At 43.0% G+C, this 17,449-nt stretch overlaps 1 protein-coding gene across 1 annotated transcript in view; it reads left to right on the top strand.

Annotated features, from left to right (window-relative positions):
* The first annotated feature begins 15,909 nt into the window (after positions 1-15,909).
* TMEM45A (transmembrane protein 45A) overlaps positions 15,910-17,449 on the top strand; it is a 123,001-nt gene continuing 121,461 nt past the window's right edge. Inside the window, exon 1 of the mRNA XM_056109408.1 lies at positions 15,910-16,168. The gene's annotated coding sequence lies outside the window, so the exon portion shown is untranslated. The remainder of the gene's footprint in view (positions 16,169-17,449) is intronic.

Here is a 17,449-nt window from a genome sequence, read left to right as displayed (position 1 = left end):
TGAACCCCTCAATTTACAAACATTGTAACATTAGTAAGACAATTACAAGTCACTTCTTCCAAATAAGTGTGAAGTACACACATACTGGGAAGGAAGAAAAATGATAGAAACAAAATCCAAGATCTTTTGAAGAACATCTGATTAAAGTCTCATAAAAATCTTATAAAGACATGTTTTGAAGATAGGAACTTGCTACAGGTGACTTTAGCCTTTTCTTAATGCCCTCCAGGGCTGGGAATTTTTCTTTTTGTTTTGAGGGGTTTTGCTTGTTTGTTTTAAGACCACACCCAGAAATGCTCAGGAGTTACTCCTGGAGATTCTCAGAGGACCATATGAGATGCTGTGGATCGAACCGGGTTGGCCATGTGCAAGGCAAGTGTCCTACACACTACACTATTGCTCTGGCGCCAGTAATATAAATTCTGACTTTGCTAAAAATCTTGTAGTTGACTTTGTTGTTGTCCAGCCATTAATCTTCACCTTGCCACAACCCCTGTGGCTCTTGCCAGAAAAGTTTTTTTTTTTTCCTGAGTTGCATTTATTTGCCTTGTGGAAAAGTTCCACCCAAGGCAAACTTGTTGATTTTGTTCTAGTACCCTGTAGCATAGATATAGTTCCTCCTATGAGCAATGCCATTATAATTCCTAAAGGAGAGTGTTCATGCCTTTCTCTGCCTGCCCCCCACCTCCGTCCCCTGGGGTTTCCTTAAGGACAGATTTCTGTGTGATTCATTCACCACTCTGTAGAGGACCAGTGTGGAACACTCCCATCACCCTTCATGCCTTATTTGAGCTTTTTGGTTAATTTTATGTTTAAAGTATGGCATCCAGTTGAGGAGCTAGTACAGGGCTTACGGCATGTGATTTGCATATGGCTGATACTGATTTCATCTCCAGCACTTTCTGGTCCCCTGAACATCACTGGGAGCATCTCTGGATGCCCTTGAGCACCGTGAAGGTAACCCCCAGCACTGTAGAGCTCAAGGAGCAACAAATCCTCGGGCCCTTGTGTCACAGTCAGGGAGCCATCCATTCTGTGTGTATCCCAAAAAAGAGTTCACAAGGATCATTACAACAAAGTTAGTTTTTAATGTGAAAGGGAAAGTATAAGCCTGGTCTTGGACAAGTTGGATTTTCTCATCTCAGGGCTATGAGCCCTTGCAGACTGATTGAAAAGAAGAGCTAAAGGACCCTGGAAGCTCACTGTAGAGCTCAGAGCAGAAGGGTTGACTATGTCATGTAGAGGGCATCATGAGGTGTCACAGGTACAAGTATACAGTATAGTATGTAGAGGCAAAGACTAAAGAATGGTTGGCAAGTAGCAGTATTCAGCCACCAAGCAGATATGATTCAAAAGGGAGAGGAAGGGCTTGAGCTGTCTTGAAAAAAAATCCATGTCATGTTAAACAGGATGACCAGATGTGAAGAGAGGATGTGAAGAGAGGAAGTTCTCAGTGAGGATAGATAGGCAGATGTGAAAGCAGTGAATGGAAGGGTTTCTTTTTTTTTTAAATGAGAACAAAAATGATAAAACAAAACCAAAAATGTGCACCCTGAATTTTGAGAGGAACTCTGTTAGGCTCATGTCCAAGTGCAGTGTGGGACTTGATGCATGTCCCTGAAAGATCAGCGGCCATCACATAGAGCCAGTTTCCCAGGGCTATTGGTAAGGCCTTGTGAGAGAACATCATCCATCTTACCTCAGAGCTATTATCTCCTGAGTGGTCAGCAAAATATGTGGCAGTGGATATAATAAACTTCAGGTTCTTATGGATAGCAAGTAATCGTAGCACGTTGACTACCAGCTATCTTCAATGTTAGAGCTCTATATTTCCTTACAGTGTACATATGAAATCTCTGTGTGGAATCTTCTAATGGAATGAGTAACAGCAACAAAAATAGCTTCAATAGTAGTCCCAATAGCAGCAATCTCCATCATCCAGATTACAACCTATAATAGTGACCTGATCATATATATCATATACATGATATGATGATATCATATATATCATATATATCAATCAAGTTGCATATATCCTATACAAATGAAGATTTATGAGATGAACCAATGGGACTGTGTATACCCTATGCAAATGAGGGTGTGTGAGACTGACTAATTAGACTGCATATACAAAAGAGGGACTATTTGTAAGTCTGGGTTATTGGCCCCTCCCACCTCACTTGCTCCTTAACATTTGCATTGAACTGACAGCCTCACTGGCCAAGAATCACCAGGAAAAACTGCTGGCTCTCCTGAGCACTGTTTGGGATGCTTCTTGAAAGTAAAACAAGACAAAAGCAAATATAGCATCTATAGTGATGAAAAATTAAAATAAAGCGCCATTCAAAAATTAATTATGGGTAAGAAAGGTATCTTAAGGGTCATAGAAATATATCTTGTATGGGCCAGAACACTCTGGCACCACAGGGTACCATGGTGGGGGGGGAGCCCAGATAATTGCTGGGCATGGTGCTGGTGGGTCTCAGAACTGCTGGACCCAAACAGAACTATGTAGCCTGGCAATAGTTTTGAAACATCTGATTCTATTGACTGAACACCACTAGTCTGTTCTGGGACCCCTGCACACTGCTTGTTAGGCAAAATAAAATCACTTGATCACTTGACATCCCGTTACTCATTGATTTGCTCAAGCAGGCGCCAGTAATGTCTCCATTTGTCCCTGTCACGTGCTAGTGTAGCCCAATGGCATCTGTTCGTTCTAGGAACATGAAGAGCCTCAAACCAATTGTTCAGGGTCTTGATGAAGATGTGGTGGGGGGCACCAAACCACTCTCTGGCCCGTGGAGGTGGCCCTAGGATACGTAGGTGCAAGGAGGGACCAACCAAATGAACACAAGACACAAGAGACAGAATGCAGCTTAGAAACAGAGAGAAAAAGGGACAGACTTTATTGGGGGCAATGAGGGTATATCTCCATTAGTAAGGCAGCTACACAAAACGTCGTGCCCATATATGGTTAGGAAGGTTTGTTTTCACATATCATGCATTACAAGGTTTATGCGTATCTCGTACCAGACACGACATGGTTACACAAAGGGTCATGTCCATATGATTTACAAAGTTTATACGTATCACCTACCAGACACGAGGTAGTTACTTCTTGTTATTACTGACAGCCATGACAGATGTTCTCTCAGGATAACCATACATCAAGGTGACCATACATAGCACAGGCTGTGCCTGCCTCGTGGTTCCGTAGGTCAAGATGACCATACATAGCACAGGCACGTAGGTCCTTGGTCAGTTAAAGGGCCAGCTTCCCACAAAGACGTATGATCATCTCGTAGGTGGGTGGCCACGCAATCTTTTGACGTCTTGTAGAATCCAGTCAGTAATGGCTCTAGCCCAGCGGTCATCTCCAAATCTCATTACATATCCAGCCCATCTGATTTTTGATGCCTTGGCAAACGAGACAGCGTCCCTGATTCTTGACTGTCGACGGAGGTTGGAACTCCAGATTCTTTCTCTCATTTGAATGAAGCATGATACTCCAAGCATAGCTCTTTGATTCCTCTTTGGGAGACCTGGATAGCATTCTCATCCTGTTTTCGTCGGGCCCAGGTCTCTGAAGTGTATGTTAATGCAGGAAGAATAGTGGAATCTAAGAGATGTGCCCAGAGCTGGAGGTACCAGATAAATACCTCACCAGCAGACCTCCACTACCTCCACTACCTCCACTACCCAGCCACTGCCATGCTCCAGGATGCTTTTCGGACTGTCACATCATAAGACACTTATTACCCATCTTCCAGGATTGCCACACCATATTTGATAGGGTTCAAATATGGCTTGAACCATGGGGAACACCTGCAAGGGCAATTAAAGGTTGCCCTAAAAGCCTCTATCCCTCTCGTAGAGCCTGGCAAGCTACTGAGAGTATCCCGCCTGCATGGCAGAGCCTGGCAAGCTATCTGTGGTGTACTCGATATGCCAAAATCAGTAAATACAATGGATCTCATTCCCTTGACCCTGAAAGGGCCACCAATACAACAGCATTAAGAAGAATGAGGAAGGAGAGGCTAATAAAATCTCAAGGCCGAACTAGGCTGCCAAAATGAAGAAAGACAAAAATGACTGTACTTTCTTTTTTATTTATTATTTTATTATTTTTTTAATTAGTGAAACACCATGAGGTACAGTTATAGACTTACAAATTTTTGTGCTTGGGTTTCAGTTATACAATGATCAAGTACCCATTCCTCCACCAGTGCCCATTTTCCACCACCACGGATCCCAGTATCCCTCCAACCCCCATCTCCCCATCACCCCCTGCCTCTGTGGCAGGGCATACCCTTTTGTTCTCTCTCTCTCCTTTTGGGTGTTGTGGTTTGAAGAGAGGCGTTGAGTGGCAATCATGTTTGGTCTATAGTCTACTTTCAGCATGCTTCTCCCATCCTGGGAGGATCCTCCCAACACCCTTTCTTTGGTGCTCCCTTCTCTATCTGAGCTCCCTTTTTTCCCTAGCATGTGTGGCTGGCCTCCAAGCCATGGAGCAAAATTCCTGGTACTTATCTTGGCCACTCTTGGGTATAAGTCTCCTATTTTGTTACGCTGGCATTGGATGCATCCATTGAGACCTGATGGTACAAGTTTGAAAGATCAAATACGACATCATTGGTCTGACCGAGACAAGAAGGCATCAATCACATCACGCCGTTTTCGACACTGGAGAAGAACTGTTCCTCGAAACATGCGACAAAAAAGGCGTCGGTGATGTCGGGGTCCTTGTCAACATGAACTTGGCCATGAGCATTGATTCATTCGAATGCCTAACGACCTGAATCGAATGATTACACTTGAATAGATGTGGCGCACTGCTGGCAGTTTCTATCTTTGTTGTCTATGCACCAACATCCAATTATGATGAAGGAGAAATTGAGAAGTAATCTATACCTATCTCTCTCCTTCTGACTTATTTCACTCAGCATGATGCTTTCCATGTCCATTCGTTTATAATCAAATTTTATGACTTCATCCTTTGTTGAAGAATTTGAATCTTTGGATTACATAATACCATTGTGTTCGTGTTATTTTTTTCTGATCTTTGTAGCTGTGCTGGATTATGGAGAAGAATAAATTTATTTTCAGTAAATAAACAAAGACGTATCAGTGGATAATGAAATTCACTTTTAAAGAGTTTATAAAATATTATTATCTATGAAGAATACATATATTTGTATGCAGTGTGTGTTAGTGAGAAATAGGAGTCTGTCCTACAAGTGTAGAAGCAAAATGATCACAAATGAAGAATATGTATGAAGAATGTACATTCTTTTCTCTTGCAATTTTTTGTAATTTTAAATTATTGAAGTGCTAAAGGAAAGATAAAAATTATACCATTATAAGGGGGTATGGTGCCGCCAGCAGGTCAATCTGTACCTGTGAGGCGAGTGCATCAGCAGCCTCATGGCGCCTTCAGACTTCCAGATACCCCAAAATTGCTGCTGTGCCTTTGGCCAGACCCCAAAAACTTGGGGCAAAGTTTTACCAAGAAAGTAAACGGCCAAAAGTTAGGTATGTGAGAAACACACCCACGAACCACCTCCGGCTCAGCTATATAATTGGAGGCAAGGCCTCTTTGGTTCCTGATTGAACTGCTTAATGGACATGATCCCAGAGACTCAGAAACGAATCTCAGAACCCAGTGGCTTTAGGTAGAAATGGTCTGGTCTCTGCAGTAGGCTACTGGTGCTGGGCCAACCCAGGTGGGAATAGGTTTCGTGCCTTGGCCTACTTCCCCTGGCGGCCCAGTGGCCGCCATCCGTCTGAGGCCACTGGATAGTCACATTTGGGCCTCCAGTGACGAGACACACAGGGCCTCACGGGATGAGGGTGGAGCCGGGCTTGTCCTCCCCACCCCAACGAGACCCCAAGTCATCGCCCACAAACGGCCTCTCTGGCTCCTCATCAAGCTGCTCAACGGCCTTGATCCCAGAGACTCAGAAACAAATCTCGAAACCCAGCAGCTTTTGTCAGAAATGTGTCCGGACCCTGCAGTAGGTTACTGTCGCCGGGCCACCCCAGGGGGGAATGGGTGCTGTCCCTCCGCCTGCTCCCTCTTGGCGACTTGGTGGCTGTCATTCTCCAGAGGCCATTGGACAGTCAGGCTTGGGCCCGCAGTGACGAAACTTGTTGGGTCTCACAGGATGGGGGGGGGGGGGAGCCGGGCCTGTCTTCCCCACCCCAATGAGACCCCAAGTCATCGCCCACGAACGGCCTCTTTGGCTCCTCATCAAGCTGCTCAATGGCCATGATCCCAGAGACTCGGGAGCAGATCTCTAAACCCAGTGGCTTTTGGCAGAAATCCCTCCAGATTTAAGTGTTAAAATTTCAGAATTTCAAAACCACATGGCCCTACTGCAGCCACACGACATCATATGTTATTCATAACCAGCAATAGAACACAAATTGTCTACTGCTGCCTTTTCAGCAGATCTGAGTGTTGGGGTAAAATCTTAAATAATGGTGGGTCTGGTGTCGAAATAGTGAATGTGATCAAAGTAGAGAGAGAGTAATGTGGAAATCATCTGCCCCACAGGCAGGGGGAGGGTGTGGGATGGGGGTATACTGGGATTTTTGGTGGTGGAGAATGGAAACTGGTGAAGGTACGGGTGTTTCATCGTATGACTGAGACTTAGACCCAAAAGCTTTGTAACTGCTCTCACGGTGATTCAATAAATAAAATTATAAAAAATGGAAAAAGAAAAAAAAAAGTAAGGTGGAGTTCATGCACAATTCAATCAGCTAATTAGTGGCTGAATAAATAGCAGTACTCCTACAAAAAAAGAAAAAAAATTATACCATTATATTGATACAGGAAATCACTTGATAATATCATGATAAATTTATGAATTCATAAATTCATGATAAATAAAGAAAACCTCAACAATTAAGGGTGCCAAGAACCTTTCTCAAAATAGTAATATCTATATTAATATCTTTAACAAACCCACAGCCAGAATTACTCCTTTTTTTTTTAACCTTTTTTGGCCACACCCAGCTATATACAGTGTTTACTGTGTTTACTCCTTTTTTGTTTGTTTGTTTTTTGGGGGAGCCATACTGGAAAATAATCAGGGGTTACTTCTGCCTCTGCACTCAGGAATTACTCCTGATGATGCTCAGAGGATTATATAAGATGCTGGGGATTGAATCCTGGTTCATCCTGTGCAAGGCAAACGGCCTGCCAGCTGTAATATATCACTCCTTCTGCTCAGGCTTATTCCTGGCTCTTTGCTCAGGAATCACTCCTGGTGAGGCTTAGGAAACCATTTGGGGTGCCAGAGATCGAACCCTATACTCTCTACCACTACTCCCCACCAATATCATTCTTAGTGGTGTAAAACTGAAAGCATTCCCTCTGGGATTCAGGAGTGATCTCTGAGCACATAGCCAGGAGTAAGCCCTGAGTACCATTGGTGTGACACGACCCCCCCACTCCCAAAAGAAAGAAAACTAAAAAATAACATATACTCATCATAAAAAACTCTAAACAGTGATCTAATGTATGTGGTAGACAGTAAAATAATCCCACCGCTAGCTTTCTAAGATAACAGTTTTGTGCTTTGCTTTTGTTTTGTTTTTGGGTTTTGCGGTTACATTGGGTGGTACTCAGGGGCTATTCCTAGGTCTGTGCTCAGGAGAGAACAGTGGTGATACACAGTGCTGGTGATAGAACTGTGATCTGCTGCAAGCAAAGAATCTCAACTCCTGTATTACTGAGATAACATATTTTTTTCTTGTTCAAAAGTGTTTTATTTATTTATTTATTTAATTGAATCACAGTTAGATACAGTTCCAAAGCTTTCATGTTTGAGTTTCAGTCATGCAATGATCGAACACCCATCTTTCCACCAGTGCAAGTTTTCTACGACCAATGTTGATAACATTTTTACACATTTATGAATACATACTTAAAATACAGGTCCTGTTTTTTTCCCTGTGGTGAACATCTTTTCACATAACTATGCATACACCTACTACATTTATTTTTTTGTTTCCTTCTTTCTACTTTATTTGGGTGTAGTTTGTTATTTGGTTGCTACATTCTTGAGGTGGATGCTTCCACCATTTTTTTTCAGTACTTCTTGAATTTTCCAACTGTGTTTAAAACTACCAGTTTCGTTCTAGACAGTTTTCCCTGCATCTCACAAGTTTTGATATGTAATCAGTCAATTGAAATGTTACTTATTATTGTCATTGAATTATTTTGAACCAGGGTTTATGTTGAAGCAAATTTTTCCATTTTACAAACCATGGATATGTTGTACTGACTTTCACTTAATGATTTCTACATTGTGTTCATTGTGGCCAGAAATATATTTTGTTGTGGTGGTGGTGGTGCCTGAGGGTCACACACTTTCGGTGTTAGTGTACCCCTGGCTATGATGCTCACATACTTGGTTACAGTGCTGTGATCTTTGGTGGTGGTGCCAAGGATTGCACTAGGCATTGCCAAGTATAGTACTCAGTAATGTAGAGTAGGGTCAGGGATCAAACTTGGGGTATCACCTGTGCAAAGCAGGTGCTCTAACCACTGAGAAATATCCACAGTCTTCAGAATACATTTTAAATGTAAGCTCACAGTAAAAAACTGAGCTCCAGTGTTAAAATCTAACCTAGCATATGTATATTCATATTTGTAATCTTTGCCTATCTATTTTTAAAATCTTTGTTGTGACATAATTCACATATCATGCAGTCTCTTACTTATAGTACATCAGCAGCTTTTAGTTTAAGTCTTAAAGTTGTGCAAATATTACCACAATCTAATTTTAGGACACTTTTCATATCCTTTTAAAATTGAAGTACTGTGATTTTCAAAGTTATTTATAGTTGAGATTTATACACACAATGTTGCAGCACTGATCCCACCATTAGTGTCAACTTCCCTTCACCAACGTCCCCAGTTTCCTTCCCATATGCCCCCATCCCCAGCCCACCCTCTCGATGGGCATCTTTCTAAGTTCAGCTCTTAAATTTGTTTCTCTTGATTTCAGTGTTCTATTCTCTGTGGTTTGGATATCTGGCTCTGTCATTCTTTAGCACCACCTTTGTACCTGAATCCCCGGATGTGGCCCTCACTGCTTTTGTCTGTCTCTTCTCCCCTCCCTTCCACCCTTTATTGCCTTCTCCTCCCTATCTATACTCTGGGGCCAAGGTTGCTCAGGACATCTACCCTTTAAAACATTGCATTCCCGCATCCAGTTATTCTAAATACCACATATAAGTGATATTATTCGTGTTTAGCCTTCTTTTGGAGTGATAGCACAGAGGGTAGGGCATTTGCCTTGCACGCGGCCGACCCGGGTTCAATTCCTCTGCCCCTCTCGGAGAACCCGGCAAGCTACGTAGAGTATCTTGCCCATATGGCAAAGCCTGGCAAGCTCCCTGTGACTTATTTGATATGCCAAAAACAGTAACAACAAGTCTCATAATTTGTTGTGAGATGTTACTGGTGCCCGCTCGAGCAAATTGATGAACGACGGGAAGATAGTACTACAGTACTACAGTGCATCCTTCTTCTTCTGGCTTATTATATTTATCACGATGTCTTCCAGTTCCTCCCAAGGACGTGGCACATTGAAAAAAATTTTTTTAAACACTGTGAATTATTAAGTTTTTATAGTTGAGCTTTGGACATAGATTATTCCAGCATTGATCAAACCACCAGTGTCAACTTCCTTCCACCTCTTTCCTACCACTAATTTGCATCTTGACAGACACCTTTTAAAGTTTGGTTGTTGAAGTTTGGTTGCTGAAGTTTGGTTCTCATGATTTCAGTGTTGTTGACTCTATGGTTTGGATATTTGGCTATACAATTCCCTTACATCTCCAATGTGTCTTGAATCCCCTTGATCCCTGAACTCTGTTGTTTCCCATCTGTTTTTTCTTTTGATTTCTTTTTTTCTCCTCCCCAACCTCTGGGGCCAAGAGTTGTCTTGGCATTCTCCCTTTATGCATTTCCTCACGCAGTTATTCTAAATTCCCCATATAAGTGAGATCATCCTGTGTTAGGACATGTAACTCTTAAGTCAGAGACAACAAATATTCCTTTATACACAACAACAGCATCTGGAGTATCAGCATGTAATCTGGGTCCCAGAACTCCCAACTCTACTAGATCAGAACCAGTTAATAACTGAACATATGGTGGATTTCTGAGCCTATAAAACTCTAATATTTTGTAGCAGGCTATAAGAATCCTTTCTAATCTCTTCCCTGGAGTACAAGCTATATTTATTAGTAAACAGAAAGGTGCTCTTCCATGAAAGAAGAAACAAATTTATTTTTACAAGGTGTTTTCTAAATGAACATTTTTGATGAAAGAATCTGGAACAAAAGTTGCCAGAGTTCTGTTTATAAGATGTGCAGAAATCAGACAATCATGGAAAATTGTCACCCAAACACATCCTTATTTCATCATGTTTACTTGGAGTGTATTTCCCCAAAAGTATGCATTCTATAAGCCATTAAGTGATTAATCTGTGATTAATTGTCTGGGGCCAAATTTGTTTAACTGGTTTTATAGAACATTAAGACTACCACCAACAGGTTTTCAAACAGTAAGACTGCATGAAGTACTGATCTCAAAACCACTTTTAGCCCTGCTCAGGTTTATAAATTCAACCAATGAACAGCTCTCATAATCCATAAGGATCGATCTTAGAATGCTAAGTGTCTTTTTATTTAAGTTTCTCTTTTGACTTCTCCAGCTGACTTAACATCTGTCTTTATATTAAGAATATTGTGTTCATGATTTTACAGATGCTGTCTTGGTTTTAAAGAGAAAGTTTATCACCTGTAACATTTCAGGCTACCTGGCGCAGTTAATCTAAATGTTTTTGAGGACCAGCTGGAACATGATCTTCACTGAACTGTCAGTAGCACTGTCCTCCCGTTGTTCAGATCCCTTATGTTCTCGACAACTCCTGTAGGTTTCAATTGAGAAGTACTCAACTGAATCCTTATTATCCTTATGAACTAAGACCTATGAGTATAACAGGAATGCAGGTCACTGTACCAAAATTAAGTTCACATTCTATAACCATTTTGGTGAGCTTGACATCGACACAGAAGACCAACCAAGCTGGCTTAGTCTTGCCAATAAGGGAAAGGATAAAACATCATGCCCAAAACTGTTTAGGGAAGAATTTTGTATTTTAAAACTACTTAAATATTCATTGTGACCCTTCACTTCTTTCTTCCAGAAATTACCCAGAGAGGGGCTGAGAAGTAATGTTCCCTTTCTGGATAGAGCTGTATTCAATGACCAGACTGACTTACTATGTTGTGTATGATGCAGAAGGAGGTAGGAAATGGAGCCAGAAATATTTTTTAATTTAACTTTTTAATTCTGAAATAATTTTAGATGCATGTTCAGTTGAATGTAAAAAGGGGCCAGGGACAAAACTCTAGCCTTGCATGAGTGAGGTTCTGGGTTTAATTCTGGTACTGCAAAAGAAGAAGTGAAAAAAAAAAAAACACCAAGAGACCTTTCTTGTGCTCTTTAACTCTTTAACCAGTTCCCTTAGTTTTGAGAAAATATAGTTTTGCAACAACATGGAGACTCAGAACACCCAATCAATACAGAGAGTCCTTATTTGCTCTTTGAGAGTCACACTCAATTCCCTCCCTTCCCCCATCTCTATTTTTTTTCAGTTGTAGTTTGGACTTTTATTTATTGAATCACCATGAGATAAACATTTGCAAAGTTGTTTATGATTGGGTTTCAGTCATACAATGCTCCCACACCTCTCCCTTCACCAGTGTACATTTCCCACCACCAATGTCCCCAGTTTCCCTCCCAACCCTGCCCTCTTCCAGTCTGCAGGCACCTTTCTCTTTCTCTCTCTCTCTCTCTCTCTCTCTCTCTCTCTCTCTCTCTTGCTCGCTCTCTTGCTCGCAAGTGTGCGCTCTCATTTTGGGCATTATGGTTTGCAATACAAGTATTAAAAGGTTATCATATATATCTCTCTGCCTACTTTCTGCACTTATTATTATCTTATTATCTCATTCCTACTTTGGACAAACTGGCAGGCTACCGAAATGTAACCTGCCCACACGGCAGAGTCTGGCAAACTCTCCATGGCGTACCCAATATGCCAAATACCAGTAACAATGATGGGTCTCATTCTCCTAACTCTGAAAGAACCTTGAATATGGCACTTTTTAAAAAATCTTAGGGCTAGGATGAAGGAGACATTACTGGGGCCTGCTCGAGGCAATTGACGAATACTTTCAGCACTCAATTCTTGTCTAGAGTGATCATCTCCAACCATCATTGTCACAGTGGTCTCTTTCCTAACCTAACTGTCCCTCCTTTCCCCATACATGCATTTGTCATAAGCTTCAAACCATGGGTCAGTCCTCCTGGCCCTCATTTCTACTATCTTTGGGTATTAGTCTCATATTATGTTTCTTAACCCCGCACAAATGAGTACAATCATTTTGCCTGTCTCTCTCCTTCTGACTCGTTTCACTCAGCATGATACTCTCCATGACCATTCATTTATAAGCAAATTTCATCACTTCAATTTTCCTGGTAGGTGTGTAGTATTCCACTGTATAGATGTATCATATTTTCCTTATCAAGTTATCTGTTCTCTGGTGCTTGGGTTGTTTCCAGATTCTGGCTATTATAAATAGTGCCGCAATGAACATAGAAATATACATGGCTTTTCTGCATTGTTGATATTGCTGGGTCAGATGAAAGCTTAATTTCTAGTTTTTTGAGGAATGGCCATATTGTTTTCCAAAAAAGTCTGGCCCGGTTGGCATCATGGCAGCCTCTAATTTTAACATTTTTATAATTTAGTCTCTTCAAAGATACCATGGAGCGATAGCACAGCGGGTAGGGCGTCTGCCTTGCATGCAGTCAACATGGCCGACCCGAGTTCGATTCCTCCACCCCTCTCGGAGAGCCCAGCAAGCTACCGAGAGTATTTGATATGCCAGACACAGTAACAACAAAGTCTCCAATGGAGACGTTATTGGGTCCGCTTGAGCAAACCATATAAATAAAATCACAATATTTTTCTGGAAAGCATCCAACCTTTTACACTATGTATAACAAGCATGCTGAGACCACTCTCCACATGCATGAAGGTACCGGCAGAGGAATGGGGGTATGTGGGTCTCAGTGCTGAGATCTCCAAGCCTGCTCGGATCTTATTATCTCATTTTTACTTTGGACAACCTGGCAGGCTACTGAATGTAACCTGCCCACACGGCAGAATCTGGCAAACTCCCCGTGGCATACCCAATATGCCAAATACCAGTAACAATGATGGGTCTCATTCTCCTAACCCTGAAAGAGCCTTGAATATGACACTTTATAATCTCAGGGCTAGGACAAAGGAGACGTTACTGGTGCCTGCTCGAGGCAATCGACGAACAACAGGATGATTGTGATTGTGATAGAATTTTATGGATACTTTTTTCTTTTAAATTGCAAAAATTCCTCTCTACATCTATTTTTATGTTTTGAACCCATAGAGTTCTCAGGATGCCTGGGAAATTCTCATTGAACCAGACTGACAGTTCAATGCAAGGACCCGAAGATGTGGTGCTGCTCAGGCCCTACAGTACCAGGAATTCCCTGGGTCACCTTAGGTGTGTTCAGGGGCCTGCATAACCGTAACTAGAGGTGCTGGCGGGGGCGTCGCCAGGGCTATCCCTATGACACCTGGGGGACCATGTACTGTTAGGAATAGAACCGTCAGCCACACAGAAATCATGCACTTTAACCGATTCTAGCTTCTGGCTCCGTTCCCGAGTGTTTTCTTTTTTCTTCCCAGGGGTGATTTGGGTTTTGGGGACACACCTGGTGATGCTCAGCAGCTGTTCCTAACTCTGTGTTCAAGAGTACCCTCTGAGAATAGAGATAGTACTGGGGATCTGACTGGGCTGGGCTGTAGGGTAGGCTGTGCCTTACCTTTTTTTACTATCCTCTGACCTTATTCTATTGATCACATCAAAGAACTAACATTTCATTTCACCTCATTATAGACTCTTAAGACTCTTAGCCTTTGTTGGCGTGGGTTCTTTTTCTGTGGCATTTGGAGTAAGTGGTTGTGGCCTATATTTTTAGTCTTATTAAGCTCCTCTTTTCTGGTTGTTTGACTAGAGGGAACAAATGTTTGTTGGTTCCATGTCTGGGTCAATGAAGGAAAAAGAAAATTTTTGTAACTCGCCATCATGAGAACTTTCCTTCCTTCCTTCCTTCCTTCCTTCCTTCCTTCCTTCCTTCCTTCCTTCCTTCCTCCCTCCCTCCCTCCCTCCCTCCCACTCTCCGTACCTCCCTTCCTCCCTCCCTCCGTACCTCCCCCCCTCCCTTCCTTCCTTCCTTCCTTTCTTTCTTTCTTTCTTTCTTTCTTTCTTTCTTTCTTCTCATTGAGTTTCTTGAAATCAAAAAAAAATTCTTCAGTAATACAAGGGAACCTAGAAACAGGTTCTCCCGCTTGTTCCCTCTTCTCCCAGTCAAGTCTTCAGATGAGAATGTAGCCTGGAGGACCTTGATTACTACTCGTGAGATCCTTAATACGGATCCAGATCAGCCATGCCTAGATTCCTGACCATCAAAAACCTTGCTGTAATAAATGAGTGGTGTTTCAAATCACTTTATTAGGACAATATGTTTCATAGCAATAGACAACAGATGTACCAACCCACTGGACGTGCTGTGTGTGGTAGAACCCTGAACATCAGGAGATAGAAACACTTACAATAAATTCTAAGCCATCCACTCCTGGCAAATCACAGGTATGTATATGTTCACAGAATGCAACATTGCAGACAGACCTCAGGGGCATGTTCGCATTGGTTTCTCTATCTTTGCAGTCTCGTCTGAACATGGAGATAATTACAACAGGTATTTCATTAGGTTCTAAAAAATTAAATATGATAATGCATGCAAAATTATTTGGGGCATGCCTGACTCTTTCCATTTGTGTGTCTTCCAATGAGTGTAGCCCTTGCAGTCTCAGTATTTTATGAGATACCTTTCCATCAATGTTTTATATTATAGTGGCGATTGATCTGCCATCCCCCTTCTCTCCACAAACTAATCAACTAATCAATCAACCTTTCACTACCAAAGCACTGTTTGGTAGTTTGGTGTCTAAATTGTCACAGTACCAAGCAACAATTCTCTCCCACCACAACTCTCACCACCCAACAACATCAAAATCCAGTCTTCCACAGCACTCCAGTATTACTGGACTTTTCTGCAAAAATATCACATTGATGGTTTTTACGAGGAGGTGCCCCTCCCCCAAAGACTAATTCTCTTCTTGAAGGAGTCGGTTCTTTAACTCTGCATTTCATCCCCCAGACAAAGTGGCGGAGACTGGCGTCCTGAGGCGTGGTTTGAACGTTCTTTGGGGGTGTGGGCCTTTCGGAACCCCCTTTACTCGGAAATTGCAGGGAAGTTAAGCGATCGCTGGGCGCGCCCGTGATTTTTCATCCCCCAAACAGATCACAGCCGTCCCACTGCAAGCAACCAGCCCTACTGCCTAAAAGGAGGGGCATAACGGGGGGGCGAGGGCAAGGGGCAAACCCTGGGTGTGGAAAAAACGCCCCCCAGCCCCTCCCTCCTCCTCGGGTCCGAGCCCCTCCCTGGCCCCAGGCTGCCGCAGCCAAGTGCCACATCAGCGCCAGCGCTGCGTTTTCAGGTTCTTTTCCAGGATGGAGCGAGCTGGCCCGGCGGGTGGGGGCGGGCCCGAGTTCGCTGGAATGACGGGCCGACTGGCCAATAGACAGCCCGCCAGAAGCCACGGCTACCAATAAGCGGGAGTTTTGGGTTGCCGCGGTCGCCCAGGCTCCTGCCCCGCGGGGGAACCCGGAGAGGCACATCTGGACAGCTGCGCTGTGTAGCCGCTTGGTGGACCGGACGTCAGCTGAGCACGTCCCCCACGTCTCTCCTCCTAGCCACTTATTACTTGTTCATTTCCACCCCCCCAAAGAAGCTACCAGGGATCCAAGTTTGAAACTTTTCCCTCCTTCGTGCCCGATCTCCTCTAACAGTTTAATTTTCATGGGGCTCGGGGATCAAAGGAACAGCACCAGCAACAACAAAAGCCCGACGCTGTCTGATGTAAAACTGGCAAAGTGGGGGGAAAAGTCTTGAGTAAACAGACGGAGTTGGGTAAGTTTTGGATACGTGCTGACTATCGGATTTCTCCGGCTGCGATCTCTATCCTGGGTCTTTTCGCTTTTGACTAGACTTTTACTAGATCTAGGGGAGGAAAACACCGCTTGCTAACTCAGACTCGCACAGACCCTGGGTTTTCTTTTCTTCTGCTTTGCGAACGTCTGAATGTAAGATTTGGGCATCAGTGTATGCTGTGTAAACATTTCTCGGGATCAGACGGAAATTTAGCAGATAATGTTGTAAGCCTTTCCTGACTTCAAAATTGACCCTCCCGAAACTTTTGTATTCTATTTTTCTTTCTGGGCAAACCCAGTATTTATCTTCTCTTGCTCACTGTTTTCGGTAGAAGACTGGGGAAATTATTCGGTTTAATCAGCAGTAACAAAACTTGCTTCCGCTAATACCACGTTTACTGTGAACTTATTTAAACATGAATTATATTGGCGATTGCTGTTGAACTTCCTTTTGATTGCAGTTGTAACACAAATATGTTCTTTCCATAGTGGCGGTCCAATGTTCTCTAATGAGTGTTAAAAAACATAGTAAACACACGACAGAAAATTGCATCAATACTCTTGTAATTGCATTCATAATTCTGCAGTCTAGAAAAATAGTGTTCTGATTGCTACCTATTTATGCTTGTGGATGATTCTGGTATATACCTAGGAGTGCTTTTATTGTTTGTTTTCTTTCTTTTGGGACCACACCCGCGGGCCTCTGGCCTTTTCCTACTCAGTGCTCACGTGGGCCAGGTAAATCTCAGGAGCTTCTGGAGGACCATGTGGTCCTGGAAATCAACCCTGAGCACCAGCATGCAGAGCACGTGTTCGTCTCCTCTGAGCTGTCTCCTCCCCGCTGTATTTCAGGATTTGAAAACAGAAACGATGGCTAAAATAGTGTTCAGGTGAGAGGGTAGGGTCGGTGAAGATATCACAGAGATGCTGATGGGAAAGAGAGGTTTGGGAGGTAGCTTGATGAGGGGACAGTGAGCTCAACTGACAGAGATACACAGGGCGGATATTTCTGGAATGCTCCATCTCTACAGTTGAGGCTCCATCTCCTGCCCAGCGTACCTGCCCTTGTGCTTGATTGATTCTGTGACATTCCCTTCAGCCTTGTAGACTGTATGGGCAGGTCTGAGCGGTGAATCTGAGCCTCACTCTTTCCTCTCTGTGGTGGTGATTTGGACCTTTGTTGAAGTGGTCTGCCACTCTGGGTTTTCTGTGTGTCTGTTTTCAAAAAGGGGCCTTTTTCCTGAAATCTTTTTTTTTTTTG

Source organism: Sorex fumeus, unplaced genomic scaffold, assembly GCF_029834395.1.
Source record: "Sorex fumeus unplaced genomic scaffold, SorFum_2.1 ptg000265l, whole genome shotgun sequence".
Classification (NCBI taxonomy): Eukaryota; Metazoa; Chordata; class Mammalia; order Eulipotyphla; family Soricidae; genus Sorex; species Sorex fumeus.
The sequence above is the reverse complement of the archived record's forward strand: the minus strand, read 5'-3'. Positions and strand labels throughout refer to the sequence as shown.